We start from the raw sequence: 16,586 nt of genomic DNA, 5'->3' as shown, positions 1-16,586 counted from the left end.
AATAAATTACTTTGCAAACCAATTACGAGTAAGTATTACGGAGAACGTTTAAGTAACCGAGCGAACGCGTAAACGATTAAATAAACGTAACGCACTAACTAAACCATGGTAAGGAAGTAACCATGGTTACTTTATCAAATAGTGAGCTAACCATAAGATGATCAAGCTAGATAGCAAAATAGTGTGCTAAGGAAGCTAACCTTGTAGTTTAGCTTGTAACCTAGTAAGCTATTAGGATTTGTCCCTAAGGTATGCAACCAAGAATCAACCTAGAATGCTATACTAGGAGAATAAAATCAATTGCAAAGATATCACCTCATCTTCCTTGAAGAAACCTAACAAAGCATCCAAGAGAAGCAACCAAGAGGAGTATAAATACCCCCCCATCACTTTGTTCCATTCGGCAATATTGAAGAAAAAGGGGAAATCAAATTCAAATCTCCAAGTTCTAGCTCTTGTAAAATCACCAAATTAATTCTCAAGCCTCCTATAAATTAAACTAAGGTAAGAAAATTCTTTCATCTCTTTTTATCAAGGTTCGATGGGTGAAATAAATTCAAGAAACTCACTAGTGAATAGTGTGAATAGTAACCTCTCTTTGGTTTCTTGATTTCAATGGTGGTTTTAGGTTCTAAAAATCATACCAAGCACTTCCAAGCCTCCACCATCCTCAATAAAACATCACAAGTTTCAAGAAAGGTAAAAATCTTTGGCCCGACTTTATTTAAGATTCATTTTTAAGATCGATTTAGTATGTGGTAGTAAACCTAGTGTAATGAGTGTTATTGATGAAATCTTGATGATTAAGTTAAGTAGATTTAAGGTTGGTTGTTGTTGCCTCAAGAACATGATGTTATTGAGAGGAGTTTGTGTGTTGATGATGATATGATTATTGTTGGTGGTTGTGTTGAGAGTTAGGGCGTAAACGAAACCCCGATCATAAACGTAACTTCGTTAAAACCAACAAATCGTAACTTTAAGTTTCTGCAGAAAGTACCGAAGTTGTAAAATGTATATTCTTGAAAAATAACATTTTTTTAGGATATACAATGTTATAAGGATCTTTTAGGCGGTTGAATCGCTTGATTCCGATTTACGGATCAAAAGTTATGGCCGTTTTAGTAAAAGTGATTTACGCGACAAAAACTGCTACGAATTACGAACTTTGAAAATATAAAGGATATATTTAAAAGTGTTCATAAATCATGAAATTTTTACAGAGTACAACATATTGAGTTTCCTAACTGCCATAAAAATTTCAAGTGAAAATAATTATTTCCCAATATTATAATCGGAGCCGAGACCGCGCGAGTAGAAACCGTAAGAATCCATAAGCGGAGCCGACGACGATATTGAGAATGAACCTACGATACTTAGAAAAATGAAGTGACCATAATGTGAATATGACTTAAAGGAATGATAAGGGTAGTATAAGTCGAGAGGGTGCATAATAAGTAGCACATGAGTGTGAGTCGCCGTAAATTAGAACGGGACCTAATGAAATGAAATGTGTTTATGGTTATAGATTTCCGAGCGGAACCTAGAGCATCCTCCACCTCGAGATACCCAGGCAAGTTTACGAACCCAACTCCATTTTTACTGTTGTGTTGTGAAAGGATTGTTTTACTATCATTGCATAAATACCATGCTTGCCATGATACATAGTTGTTGAATTTCGCATAATATAGCGATGTTGTACGATAAAGTATATATCGTGAAATGTTATTTCGCTTTAAGCGTGACGTATTATATAAGACCGATAATCGGTCGGGATTTAAGATAAAACCCGGGAATCATTTCCGGTGATATTATAAGACGGTTATAAGTCCATAGTAGTACGTTTTTTTAAAGGGACTCATCGTCCACTTACGAAACATTAAAACACCTCGAACTTTTATTAAAACAATTTTCCCAATGATCATATTCCCTCAACTATATTTTATTGTTCGAATAATAAATACTATATACTTATTCCTTATTATGGGAGTAGTATACTCCGATGATTAATTATTTTAAAACCGATTAATCATTATAGATTAATTAATTATGTAGACACAAACTAGTTGAGGAATATTATTTAAATAATCTTTTAGAGAGTAAACTCATTCGAGGTTTGATTATTATCGATTATCATTTAATTATTTATTAAAGGGTTTATTATTGATTTAAAAATCATAGATCCTGATTTAAAACATACTTTCTGATTTCGGAATATCATTCAAATAATTTCAGATCGTCGGTGAATATTATCCCGACTTATTAATATTTTGAATATAGTTTCAAGGAGAAACTTTTCCCCCTTATTTAATTATCTGTTGACAACGGTCAACTCACATCCTTAGTACTTCCTCCGAAACTTTCAGAAGTGCATATATATATATATATATACAGTAAAGTTATGCCTATCAACAAGCAAAACGCTTGGAGGAACTTCGATGTGGTTCGAGTTCTCGAGATATGATAGGATTTCCTAAGGGACAAGGGAGGGGTAGGATCCAAGTACTTCGTGGATTGGATAGACTACTGGTACCGTAGGAGACGGTACAATATGTACCTATGGACCTGCGAAGTGTGTGTATACCCGAAATGAGGACACATAGCCCGTATGCGGCAAGGGTGATAACCAAGATGTGAAGGTGTCGTCCCTCTACTAGTAGAAAAGGTTACTTTTATCGCAGTACGACTGATCATCGTATGCGGTGGCTCCAACGAATGTCCTAATTCTTCCAATTGGAATTGTGATACAATACCGTAACCCAAGCCTAGGTGCTGGGATTACTATTAAAGTATTCACAGGATATTAAAATCCCTTAAAGAACTGTTTTCATAAGAAGGTGTGTATCACCAAGGAAAACTATTTTTGAATAAAACATAATTACCATATATGATGTTATCATACAGTCATTTCCATACTTTACATTATTATGTTGGGCATTATCGCTCACACTTATTTTCTTAAATTGACACAACATAACAGTGAATCAAGATGCCTGCCATGAGAACCACAACCAGGAAACGGGTAGGAAATGGCCAGCTGTTCCGTAGATTGTTTGGTGTTGTACCACATGTAGTCAGAATAAGCTGGATTAGTTTTCAGTTGTTTATAGTTCGGCTTATTTATAAGTATGACTTATGTAAGGTAAGAAACAAGAAATACATATTTGGTCGGCGGACTAGCCTTACCTAAAGGTCACTCCCCGGTAAGACTAATTATATTTGGGTTGTAATAAAATTACTCTAGTTATGATGGTTCATTTCCAAGACAATAACCTGTAGGTGTGTTTGTGATAAATGTGGGGTCGTGAAGCATGAGTATTTACATATTGTAGTGTGAGTTGTGTGAGTTTGGATGGCGTGGCTTCCGAGACTCCTGACCCCGGGTTTTTGGGTGCCACAGAAATAGTATCAGAGCCTTAGGTTATCAAATCTTGGAAATGATAGGATATAAAATAAGTAGACATAAGAATAATAAAATAATCAATTAGAGCTCAAGTCGAGTTCGTCATCGGGCTACACGGGTAGTCTTGACAGTTTTACCCTCAAAGGAATTCCAACTCTAAGTTAGTAACACCTTACCTATTGTGTCAGGTACCAGTGGAGCCTAGGAGGGAGGTTGATCCTGTGGATGATGTCATGATTCCTGAGCGTGACCCTATTCCCGAGCCAGAGAGCCCACCCATTGATGATTCAGATGATGACCCTATTGAGGATGTCCTAGAGGAGGAGAATGAGCTTCTTGTCCCCATTGTCAATGGCGTAGTCTGGAGAGATGTAGAGATGTACCCTCACCAGGCTATTCGCGCTCCTACACCATCCCCAGGGATCCAGAGCCCTATGCCCTATATATGTTTTAATATACAGGTTTATATTATTTAAAGTTGTTTAGTGACACCTAATCCTGACCCCGAAAATGGCCAGGAAACGGGTAGGAAATGGCCAGCTGTTCCGTAGATTGTTTGGTGCTGTACCACAGGTAGTCAGAATAAGCTGGATTAGTTTTCAGTTGTTTATAGTTCGGATTATTTATAAGTATGACTTATGTAAGGTAAGAAACAAGAAACGCATATTTGGCCGGCGGACTAGCCTTACCTAAAGGTCACTCCCCGGTAAGACTAATTATATTTGGGTTGTAATAAAATTACTCTAGTTATGATGGTTCGTTTCCAAGACAATAACCTGTAAGTGTGTGTGTGATAAGTGTGGGGTCGTGAAGCGTGAGTATTTACATATTGTAGTGTGAGTTGTGTAAGTTTGCATGGCGTGGCTTCCGAGACTCCTGACCCCGGGTTTTGGGGCGCCACAGGATGGTTACGATGAGGGTCAGGAATGAGCTGGACCCTAAGGGCCAGAGATGGCTGGACCCCTAACTATTTGGTCATAGTTGCCTGGGGTTGGCGGGTCTATGCAGTTGGATATAGATCTGCACTGTATCCTGACTGATCAACATGTTATAGTGCATATGTTGGTTTTTAGTGTCCAGTCTAATTTATTGTTGATCTCCATTAACGACATTCCTTCTTGAATAATTTATGATTACAAAATCAAACAAAGATTTGATGTAAAGAGATGAATCAGTGAAACGTTCACTGTTCTTTTACAGAAAAATGTGATTTATGATTAAAGGCCAATGAGGGCCGATGTTTTATTCACTCAACTGTTTTAAATAAATAAAGATGTTTTGAAATCATTCGAAAATCGTTTCCAGAAGTTTCTTTGATATGATACCTGGAAACCATTTATGATACTTACTGGGCATTTTTGGCTCACTCTTGCTTTGTGAAATCCTATTTCTTTCAGTATCAAATAAGGGCAAAATGAATAGCTTTTAATAGACAGCAAAAGTGAAGATATTCCATCTAAAGGGAATTTGGAGGTGTCAGAGTGATCTATACGAGGAAATTAGTAAAGAGGTAATGAAATTATATTTAGTTATTGTAATTTTAGAAGGTTAGATTCTTATTTCATACCATAACCTGTAAGCGATCCAGAATAGTAAAGGGTTATATGTATATTTCTTTTAATATACAAGTTTATATTATTTAAAGTTATTTAGTGACACCCAATCCTGACCCCGGATTTGGGGATGTTACAGTTTAACTGCACCCTTAAAGATTAAATAGCACCCAAAAAATATTTGTGAATATATGTGTACTAGTTTAAATCCCGTGCGATGCACGTGTTCCCGATAATATTTATTTTTTATTTATCCCATCATATTTTAATTTTAAAATATTTATATAAATATATAATAATTATAAATTTATAATAAAAATAGTAGAATAACATGTGATCGTAGTTTAGTAGGATATTTAGATAATGTCCAGTAATTTAATCATTTAGTAGTTTAGTGGATATATAACACTATTTATTCATTTTTTAATAATAGAATAAGTGATGATCATAGTTTAGTAGTAGTTTAGTAGTATAAGTAGTCTATGTCTAGCAGTTTAATAATTTAGTGGTTTAGCAGATATATAACACTATTTTCTTAATAACCAAAATTGAAGGATAATCATTAAACCAAATTAAATCTCATTCCGGTTATTGTAATATAGTATACATACATTAAGGGAAATTATGAATTATCCATTTAGCGCACCGGAATAAAAAATCTGGGACATTTTCAATAATCTCTACATTGAGGCCGTCAAAAAATTCGAAAAATCCGATATTCGTTCAAAAAATATGCATTAACATCCGAAATAAAGAAGATATTATCTGTATCCGAAACAAAGCGGATATTATCCGTATTCGAATCCAATGATTTCGGATACGTATACAGATATAAGCATATTCGTATCCGATAATATCCAAATCTGAATAAATATATTATATTTAAATATTTATATAATTTAAAATTTATTATATTAAATTTATAGTGTGTGTGTATGTGTATATAAAATACACACACACACATATGTATATATATAAATATTATTTTTATACAAATTTTATATATTTGTAAAAACAGTATTGACATATAAAAAAAATCATTTGAGTCCAATAATTTAAAGATAATATATTGAAAAGATAAATAAAAATTAATTTTTGGATAAATTAAAATAGGATTAAATCATTTTAACTATTATTTTAATTTTTAAAAAATGAAATTTTAATTTTTAGTGTATTTTTTATTTTATTTTTAAATTTTATATAAAAATAAAAAATCGGATTAAAAATCGGATTCGGATACGAATACGAATACAAATTCTAGGATTCGGATCCAGATACGGATATAGGCAGATCCGTATCCGAATTATCCGTTTAAAAGCCCCACTCTACAATTTGTTTAGACATAAAATTTAGAATTCAATGCCTATTTACGGTGCATGTGCAAGTGTAACTTAAAAAGAGAAATTTTAAGGATGTATTCATTTGAGATTTTAATGGATAGTTAATAATTCATTGATTTTAATGGATGTTGTAAATTTATGGATTGTTTGAATTTCACGTGAATTTGGATGTTGATTTTCTTAATTTTATGCAGATTTTGATAGATTTTGAAGGATTAATTTTGGTGGATTGAATTAAATCTCATGGAATTTGTTAGATTGATTTATTAATATTATCATTATTTATTATTAGAATATATCAACTTATAACAATGTTGTAATTTAAAATAAATACAAGATTCAAATAGCAAGACCAACTCATTAATCAACAAAAAAGAGTGTAACTAATCACTCATACCCATTATGTTCCTCACTCTCATCATACCGGTCTTCACCATCTTCTTCATTTATTGCATTATGAGGCCTATCTTCTCATATATAATTAGCGATTTTAGGTCTCCAAGTATTTGGTTCAGTCCTTTGTTGTTGTTGGCTTGACAAATTTAATTCAAGATTATCAGCTTCCTCCATATCCGAAGATTGGTCATCTTCTACTTCAACAGGAAACTCATCTGAGCGTCATTCTTTTTGAAGAAAATTATGTAATCTAACCCAAGCTAATACCAGCTCTACTTGTACTTGAAATAGAATTGGAGGTGCTGTTATTCCCAGTGGACTATTAATGAGATTTACAGAAGGGGGGTTGAATGTAAATCTCAAAACTTTTTCAAGTTTTGAGCAGTTTCTAAGGCTAAGTGTTTTTGAGAACAAGTGTGTGTGAATTGCTTGAAGCCAATGCAGACATATATATATTCAAACACAAATGTAAACAACACAAGGATCTTAAAAACTTTTCTGGTGGATTTGTTGTTCCACCAGAGATGTGTTATTTCAGAAAATCTGTGATTCAAAGAATTAAATCACAGCTGCTTCCTAGTACAAACTAGATGATTTTCTCTCTGGATATTTCTAAACAGCTCAGGAAAATTCTTATTTAATTACTAGCTGCTACTTGGTTTATATATCACCAAGTTTACAAGTGAAGACAAAACTGTAGATTACAATTAAAAAAGTTCTTCACATGTTTCTTCTTCATTTCTCTATCAAATGCAATTTAGGCTTGGCTGTTGATCTTTGAATACTTCCTTGTTTGTATCAGAATGGAAATGCTGCATTTTCTTGATTCCTCCTAGAGGCTTCCACATTCCAGTTTGTCTCTGTCAACCTATGTGCCTCTGTAAGCTTATGAATTGTCACTATCAACTACTAATGAACTAAGCATCCGTTGAAGCTTTCATCCGTTGACGCCTTATCCGTTGAGGCTTTATCCGTTGAAGCTTTATCCGTTAATGCATTATCAGTTGAAGTCTTTATCCGTTGAAGCACTTTTTCATTGATGGATATTATCCGTTGAAGCATTAGAGACATCCGTTGAAGCTTTGTTTCTTATCCGTTGAAGGTCTTCAATATCAGTTGATACATCTTCACTTATTCAAAATTACAAGGCATGAAATATTTACAATTAGCCCTCCTATTTGCATATCCACTAGTAGTCAACATGACTGATACTTTCCTACAACATCTAAGAATTACAACTTGAATCCAGAGAATCAAATGTGCTACAATACTAAACTTATTGCTAAGTAAAGCTACTCCTTCAACGGATAGCCAAGATGGTCTTATCCGTTGAGGCTACAAACACTAGATTTCTACTTAAGTGTTTTGTTTAACTTATCATCAAACTAATACACATATTCCTAATAATCTCCCCCTATTTATGTCTACTAGAACTGTAGGCATAAATTTGGGTTTAGCTTGATGATAACAAAATACTTGACAAATATATTAACTGTAATAAATTAGAAATTCAAAAATGCTGCAAAAATGTGTATGCTGAGATGGAATTGAAGAATTACATTGTTTCCAAGGGTGCTCCTTTAGCCTGAGCAGATTAATTTCTTTTCCTTTGATCCCTTATTTTCTTTCCTAGCCTCCTGTCATTCTCCTCTATTTGAAGTTGAAGTTGTCTGTAAAATTCAGCTTCATCTTATTCATTGATGTCCAACTTAGATTGCATATCCTTGAGAGTTTCATTACTGGCAATCTTGAGCTGATCTTCAAGTCTGAAAATTCTTCTGACTCCTTTGTTGTCTCTGAACTCTATCAACCAATGAGGTGATTTGTGAACTGTAATTCCTCTTTCTTGAATGAGTAATGTTCTAGGAAAGGCATTGGCTCCCACCAAGTTTTCCTTATGTTGGCAATCTTGTTGAGAATCTCAGTCTTGGCAGTCCTGGTAAAGCCAGAATCCCTTTGTATGGCTGAGTAGACTCTAACCAAGGTAGAGTAGCCTTCATTCAGAATCCTGTAGAGAGGCCAAGTTCTTTCCGCACTTCCTTTGTATTTGAACACTAGTCTTTCTGGTAGCTGTCTGTAGGTAGCTATTCTCCTTACTTCCTCCAGCTCATCCAGATAGAGTTCATTGTCTGAAAATTCTTTTATGTCATAAATGTGAACATAATCATCCTTAGAGGCTTGAGGCTTAGGCTTAGGCTTCTGAGTGAATTTGATTGAGGTTTTAGAGGGTGTTGATTTGATTCTTCTTTTCTGCTTCTTTGATGGTGGAGAAGAGGTTAAGAAGGTGGGCAATTTGATGGTGTCCCAATCAATTGGTTCCTCCGTAGGAATGATTGTTTCACCAAGAATGTTTATGAAGGGGTCATGCACAATGGGTTCAGGAATAGAAGGTAGTGGTTTGGACTTTGATTGGGTTTCTTCAGTCTCATCTACCATCTTTCTCTTTGCATTGGCCTTCTTTCTGTTCCCTTTCTACCATTCTTCTTTTTCCTTACTTCTTTCTTCCATATCACTATCAACCATGTCCCCCATATCTTCATCTTCACTTTTGTCTTCAATTTCTTTCTTTTCTTCAGCTTGACTTGACTTTAGCTGTTTTTCAAGCTTTGATTGTGCTCTCTTGTCAGCCTTTAGTTTTTGGTTTCTTCCTTTAACCTTCTGGTTTCTTCCCTCTTGGCTATTGAGAATTTGGGATGTCCTTGCATTACATTATGCTCTTTCCCTCTCTGAAGATAATAGCCATGTTCCTCCTTATAGCCACATCCATGGTCTCTTTGTGCTTTATGATACTTCCACCTAAAACCTTATCTTCATCAGGTTTTGGAGGAGGAAAATCCACTTCTTTCATCTGAGCAAGGCTTAGAGGATTCTTTGTAGAGTCCTTATTGGATCCGTTGTTGGGCTTGAGAACCATAGGTTTCATATTCTTGAAAGAAGTCTCTCCAACCTTATTCCTCCTTACTGGCTTGAGCTCCATAATAATTGGTTCCACCTTTGTGCTATGCTTCACAGATTGTGATTTAGAAGTTGTGGAACCAAAAATTTGTTGCATCTTTTCATCAATTTTTCTCCTTTGCTCTTTGACTTGCAATTCAGCTGCTGCTATCCGGATTAGATCAATTCCATCAAGCTTTCCTTTGATTTGAATAGGTGGAGAAGTGGTGATGGCAGGAACTAGCACTTGAGATATTTGAACTGTTGTTGATGGCTCTCCTTCCCCTTCCCTTTTATTCTCCCCCTTTTTGTTATCATCAAGGGTAGGGGTCAAGCCTTGTGCTTTTGCCAGCTGCATTAGTAGATTTGTCTGAGTTTGTTGATTCTGAAGAATGGTGACCATAGAGTCTTCAATGATCTGAACTTTGTTTTCCAATCTGGCCAGCCTCTTGTCAGCATCAGATTCTTTCCTTAATCTCCCTAACAAATCTTGCATAGTACCATAAGGTATAACTGAATCCAACTTCTCAGCATTGTAGGATTTCAGATCAGCAATGTCCTGCTTGAGTTCATCCACACTTAGATTCTGTTTGAAGTGCTGCAACTGCAAGAGATGCAGAGAGTCCAGATGAGCTTGAAGAATAGCCTTGGTACCAGCATCTGTAGTCTCCTGAAGGGCCTTCTGAATAGTCATTACTTGCCAGACCAAAGTGACACCAAACTCTCCTGGTGTAGATGCCTTTGCCCATGCCCAATCAGGGAGATCTGGAACAGAACTTGGGCCTGCTTCTCCCCCTAGGTTCATGCTCTCATCCAAAGAATCAGAGTCATCATCATTAGAATTTACTCCAAATTCTTCAGATGGCTCACCAGCTTGAGAAGGCAGCCTGTTAACAGCAGCTTTGTCTCTGAGAAGAGATTCTGAAGTGTGTACAATGTTTAAAGTTTGTTCTGCCTCCACATTGTCCTGAGCAGCCAATAATTAATAGGCTGGAACAGGGTGAGTAAAAGTGTCAGCATCCAAGGAAATGTTATCAATTACAGCTTTGTAATGTTGCTGAAATTGTCTTTCCTTTTCTGCATCATCCACTATCATTGACTCACTAGCAATGGCTGGATCCACCCTTATAGCTTCTGTACCTGCCTTTCTCTCATTTTCTCTATTTTCTTGCATCAGGGGCTCCTCCTGGCTCACACACACCCTCACACCCTCACCCTCACCTTCTAAGGTGGCACTCCTCTCACTTACTTTTGCCATGCTGGAAGAAATAGCATGCATATGAAGACTCTCAACCTCTCCTTTTGCCTGGGAGCAACCCAGCCTCTCACTCAAGATATCACTCTCTTCCCTCAAACCTAAAAGTGATTGTACAGTAACCATGTCTTCTACAGTTGGAGTTGTTTCTGTTATATGTGTAGAGACCATCAACGGATAGGGAGTATCCGTTGAAGTGGAAACTGATGGTATCAACGGATAACTGCTGTTAAGCTTATCCGTCGAATAACAACCACTTGTCAACGGATGAGAGATATCCGTTGAAGAAGGAATAGATGTAGATATAGAAAGTGACATAATTGTTGAATCTGTGTGAATTGATTTTAAGTGAGGTGACACAGATTCTTCAACCATGTCTGAAAGAATTGGCTGATGATCCAACAAATCATCTAAAAGATGCTGATCATCAGGTTTTGAGTGGGGCTCCTCCCTAAGTTTTAAGGAGGGAGAATCAGGAATTGATGTGAATATCATATCCACATCCAGAGACGGTGATGGAGAGTTTGATGATTGATGTGTTTCTGTTATGAGAGAATGGGCTGTGACTCCACATTTGCTGGAATCACATCAAGCTGAATTTGAGAAGGCAAAGATATAGGTGGATGTATCTGTGCTGTGTGTGCCCCTTGTGTGGAAACTAGGGTCTTGGCCTTTTTCTTCCTTGAAAAGGCTTTGATTGGTGAATGTGTGGCTTCAGTGTCACTCCCTCTTTTGTTCTGTGTCTCTGGTTGGGGACTATTTTCAATAGTTGCACCCTTTTGGGAGGATGCAACTAGGGATGTGTTTGACACCTTTTGAACCACCACAGTCTTTTGAGAGACTGTGCCTTGGCTGGCTGGGGTACCACTCACCTCTCCCACCTTATCCTGGGGGTTTCTTGATGTTCACCCCTCCCCTCACCACTCACACCCTGTTCACTCCCTTCAGGGTTTATGGTAGTTGTTACAAATGTTGTCTTTTGAGAGACAACATAGGTGGTTTTCTTTGACTTGTGTTTTGAAGATTTAGTTTTGGTGGCTTTGGTAGGAATCTGTTTGGACAAAGACACAGATTCCATTGCCACACTGGAAGACAAAGAAACAATGGGGTTGGAAACAGTAGGAGTTATAGAAGTGTTTACCTCACTTACCTGTGGTGCAGTCATGATTGGCAAATATACCAATGGCACCTGGCTGTTGAGGTTCATTCTCACAAGGTCTGCAAGGACCCTTTTCTCTTGTGCCCAACATTTGAGTTTATTGTTCTCATTTGATATAATCAATCCTTCAGCAACATGGTTAGCCAATAACATAAAGAATCTAGCATAGTAGATGTTATGTGGTCTATTAGCTTTGTTACCTAATCTGGAACCTAATTCTAGCATGACACAGTTGCTAAAATTAAAGTACCTATCAGAAACTAGCATATAGAGCATATTAACAAGAGATGAAGTTATGGCATCAAAATTGCTAATTTTCCCAGAGAAAACCTTAATAAAGGCATCTCCAAGAAAACTCCATTATTTCCTAAAGCCCTTCCTTCTAATACTACCTAAACTAGCAGAATCAAAAGCATAGCCTATGGAATCTAACATAGCAGATACATCTTGATCAGTGTGTGGTGTCATGGCATTATTCTCAGGCAACTTAAAGTAAGACTGTATATTATCACAGTTAATGCAATAATCCTTACCTTTGAGAGAGAAGGCAATAGTCATATCTGTGGAGTTGAACTCTGCAGTTGTCCAAATCTCCTCAATCACCTCACAGTAGATGGTTGGGGCTTCCAGCATTGCATAGCTTAGTTTGCAGTTTTTGATGAAGTCCATCATCTTGTGATAATCAGAATGGGCTTCATTCTTTTCAACCAAGGCTACGAAATTATTCTTTTCATAAACAAATCCAGATTGAGACATAATTTTGACTACTGGTGCCATTGTTGTGAGTAGAGGTTGTAGAGAAAAACTTGAGAATTTTGGGAGAGAAGGAGAATAAAAATTGCAAGAAAGCGTAAAGTGAAAATTAGAATTCAATGGGCTTTTATACTTTCTTGAATTAAAACGTAAATAAAATGATTAAATGATACTTTTAAGTAAATTACAGCCGTTTAAGAATAACGAAAACTGTAGAAATTCTGAAAACTGCCTTTAATACAAATACATACAACAGTGTATATCTGTATCAACGGTTGAGGAAAAGAATCAACGGCTGTGACTCACTTAAAGTAACTGATGTGACACTTCAACGGATAAGGTAAATAGTTATCCGTTGATGATCAACACTATTTTATCCGTTGAGGGATAAAATTACCAGAAATGTATTTGTCTTTCAACGGATAATGAACATCCGTTGATAGAACAATTTTGGCTTTTAACGAATAGGGAATATCCGTTGACAGGATAAGTCTTACTTAAAGCCAACTTTGTTCTTGCAGCAAATTCATTTCAGGCTTCAAGGCAGATTATATAGAGGACAGAAATTATGAATAATTAAGCATACCTAGCTCACTTACTAATCTTGTGAATGTTGATTCATCAAGTGGCTTGGTAAATATGTCTGCAATCTGCTTTTCACTTGGAATAAAATGAAGTTCCACTGTACCTTTCATCACATGTTCCCTAATAAAGTGGTACTTGATATCAATGTGCTTGGTTCTTGAGTGCTGTACTGGATTTTCAGTAATGGCAATGGCACTTGTGTTGTCACAGAATATAGGAATTTTGTCAACAGTTAGTCCAAAGTCAAATAGTTAATTCCTCATCCATAGTATCTGTGCACAGCAGCTACCAGCAGCAATGTACTCAGCTTCAGCTGTTGATGTAGAAACAGAATTTTACTTCTTGCTGAACAATGACACAAGCTTGTTCCCTAGAAATTAACAGGTGTCAGTTGTGCTTTTCCTGTCTATTTTGTAGCCTGCATAATCTGCATCTGAGTAGCCAATTAGATCAAAACCAGACTCTCTAGGGTACCAAATTCCTATATTTGGAGTCCCTTTGAGATATCTGAAGATTCTTTTAATAGCCACTAAGTGAGATTCTTTAGGGTCAGCTTGAAATCTAGCACAAAGACATATAGAGAACATTATATCAGGTCTACTAGCAGTTAAATATAAAAGTGAGCCAACCATGCCTCTATAACTTGAAATGTCCACAGACTTTTCAGCCTTGTTTAATTCAAGCTTGGTGGCAGTGTCCATGGGAGTTTTTGTAGATGAGCAGTCCATTAAGTCAAACTTCTTTAAAAGATCATAAATATATTTAGTTTGACTAATGAAAATTCCACCACTAACTTGTTTAACTTGTAAACCAAGAAAATAAGTTAGCTCTCCCATCATGCTCATTTCATATTTACTTTGCATTAACTTAGCAAACTTTTTAGAAAGCTTATCATCTGTAGATCCAAATATAATATCATCTACATAAATTTGAACAAGTATTGTAGAGCCATTAACATTTCTAAAGAAAAGAGTTTTGTCAACAGTACCTCTTGTGAAGTGATTATCTAGAAGAAATTTTGACAAAGTCTCATACCAGGCTCTAGGTGCTTGCTTTAGTCCATAGAGTGCTTTCAACAGATAATACACATAGTCTGGAAAGTTTAGGTCTTCAAATCCTGGAGGTTGGCTTACATAAACTTCTTCCTCCAGTTCCCCATTTAGAAATGCACTCTTGACATCCATTTGATAGACTTTGAAATTGGCATGGGCTGCATAGGCTAGAAAGATTCTGATGGCTTCAAGTCTGGCAACTGGAGCAAATGTTTCATCAAAATCTATTCCCTCTTGTTGAGAATAGCCTTTAGCAACCAATCTGGCTTTATTCCTTATGACAATGCCATTTTCATCCATCTTATTTCTGAATACCCATTTTGTGTCAATAGAACTCTTGTTCTTTGGCTTGGGTACCAGCTTCCATACTTTGTTCCTCTCAAATTGGTTTAGCTCCTCTTGCATTGCTAAAATCCAATCTGGATCCAATAGAGCTTCTTCTACTCTCTTAGGTCCTCCTGTGATAGAAAGCTACTATACAGACATTCATCTTGAGTAGCCCTTCTAGTTTGCACTTTAATTGTAGCATCACCAATGATCAGTTCAAAAGGGTGATTCTTGGTCCATTTGCTTTGAGGTGGTAGATTAGCTCTAGATGTGGTTGCCTCAGTATTGTCATGATGTGAGATAGAATGTTGATTGGTTGACACTCCCCCTGAGTTGCTGATCCTTTGAAAGGAGTTGGGAGATCTATCAACTGATGAAGTGAATTGATTATCCGTTGACAGACTGTGATCAACGGATGCTTCATTATGAACTTCAACGGATGATGCACTTTGTCTTTCAACGGATGCTGCATTGCTTTTATCAACGGAAGCTGAATTATGACTTTCAACGGATGCAGCATTCTGTGCATTATCCAAAGGCAGATTTTGAATTCTTCTTGAGATGCCTTCTTCATCATTCTCATCTTCACTATCATCATAATATATCTCAATATTGTCAAATTTGAGTCCTTCATGATGTCCCTCATCTGTTAGTCCATCAATCTTTTTATCATCAAACACAACATGCACAGATTCCATGACAATGTTGGTTCTTAGATTGTAGACCCTATATGATTTTCCAGAAGAATAACCAACAAATATTCCTTCATCAGCCTTTGCATCAAACTTCCCTTTGTGATCAGATTGATTCCTTAAGATGTAACATTTACAACCAAAGACATGCAGAAAGTTTAAAGTTGGTTTTCTTCTCTTGAATAATTGATAGGGAGTAATGCCTTTTGCTTGATTGATTAGAGAAATATTCTGAGTGTAACATGCACAGTTAACAGCCTCAGCCCAAAAGTAAGTTGGGAGTTTTGACTCTTAAAGCATTGTCCTTGCAGCTTCAATTATTGATCTGTTCTTCCTTTCCACCACACCATTTTGTTGTGGAGTCCTTGGAGCTGAGAACTCATGCATGATCCCATTTTCTTCACAGAACAACTTCATGGTTGAATTCTTGAACTCAGTTCCATTGTCACTCCTAATATTCCTTACTTTGAAATCAGGATGATTGTTGACTTGCTTGATATGATTGATAATGATTTCACTAGCTTCATCCTTTGATCCAAGAAAATAGACCCATGAAAACTTTGAGAAATCATCTACAATCACTAGGCAATATCTTTTCCTTGAAATTGACAATACATTGACTGGTCCAAAAAGATCCATGTGAAGCAGTTGTAATGGTTCATCAATTACAGATTCAAGCTTCTTACTGAATGATACTTTCTTTTGCTTTCCTTTCTGACAAGCATCACACAGTCCATCCCTTGTGAATTCTACTAGAGGCATTCTTCTAACTAAGTCCTTTTTGACTAGATCATTCATTATCTTGAAATTCAAATGGGACAGCTTCTTGTGCCATAGCCAACTTTCAACTGAACTTGCTTTGCTGAGAAGACAAGTAATGGATTCTGCATCTGTAGAGTTGAAGTCACTAAGTACACATTCCCTTTTCTAACTCCAGTTAGAACCACTTTATTGTCCTTCTTACTTGTGACAATACAGGCTTCAGAATTGAAGGAAACAGTATTCCCTCTGTCACATAGTTGACTGATGCTCAATAAATTGTGTTTGAGACCATCAACCAATGCAACTTCATCAATGATGACATTTTCTTTTGAAATCAAGCCATATCCCATAGTGAATCCCTTGTCATCTCCAAAGGTT

The sequence above is a fragment of the Apium graveolens genome, chromosome 4 (genome assembly GCF_009905375.1).
Source record: "Apium graveolens cultivar Ventura chromosome 4, ASM990537v1, whole genome shotgun sequence".
NCBI classification, from domain to species: domain Eukaryota; kingdom Viridiplantae; phylum Streptophyta; class Magnoliopsida; order Apiales; family Apiaceae; genus Apium; species Apium graveolens.
This window is presented reverse-complemented; position numbering follows the sequence as displayed.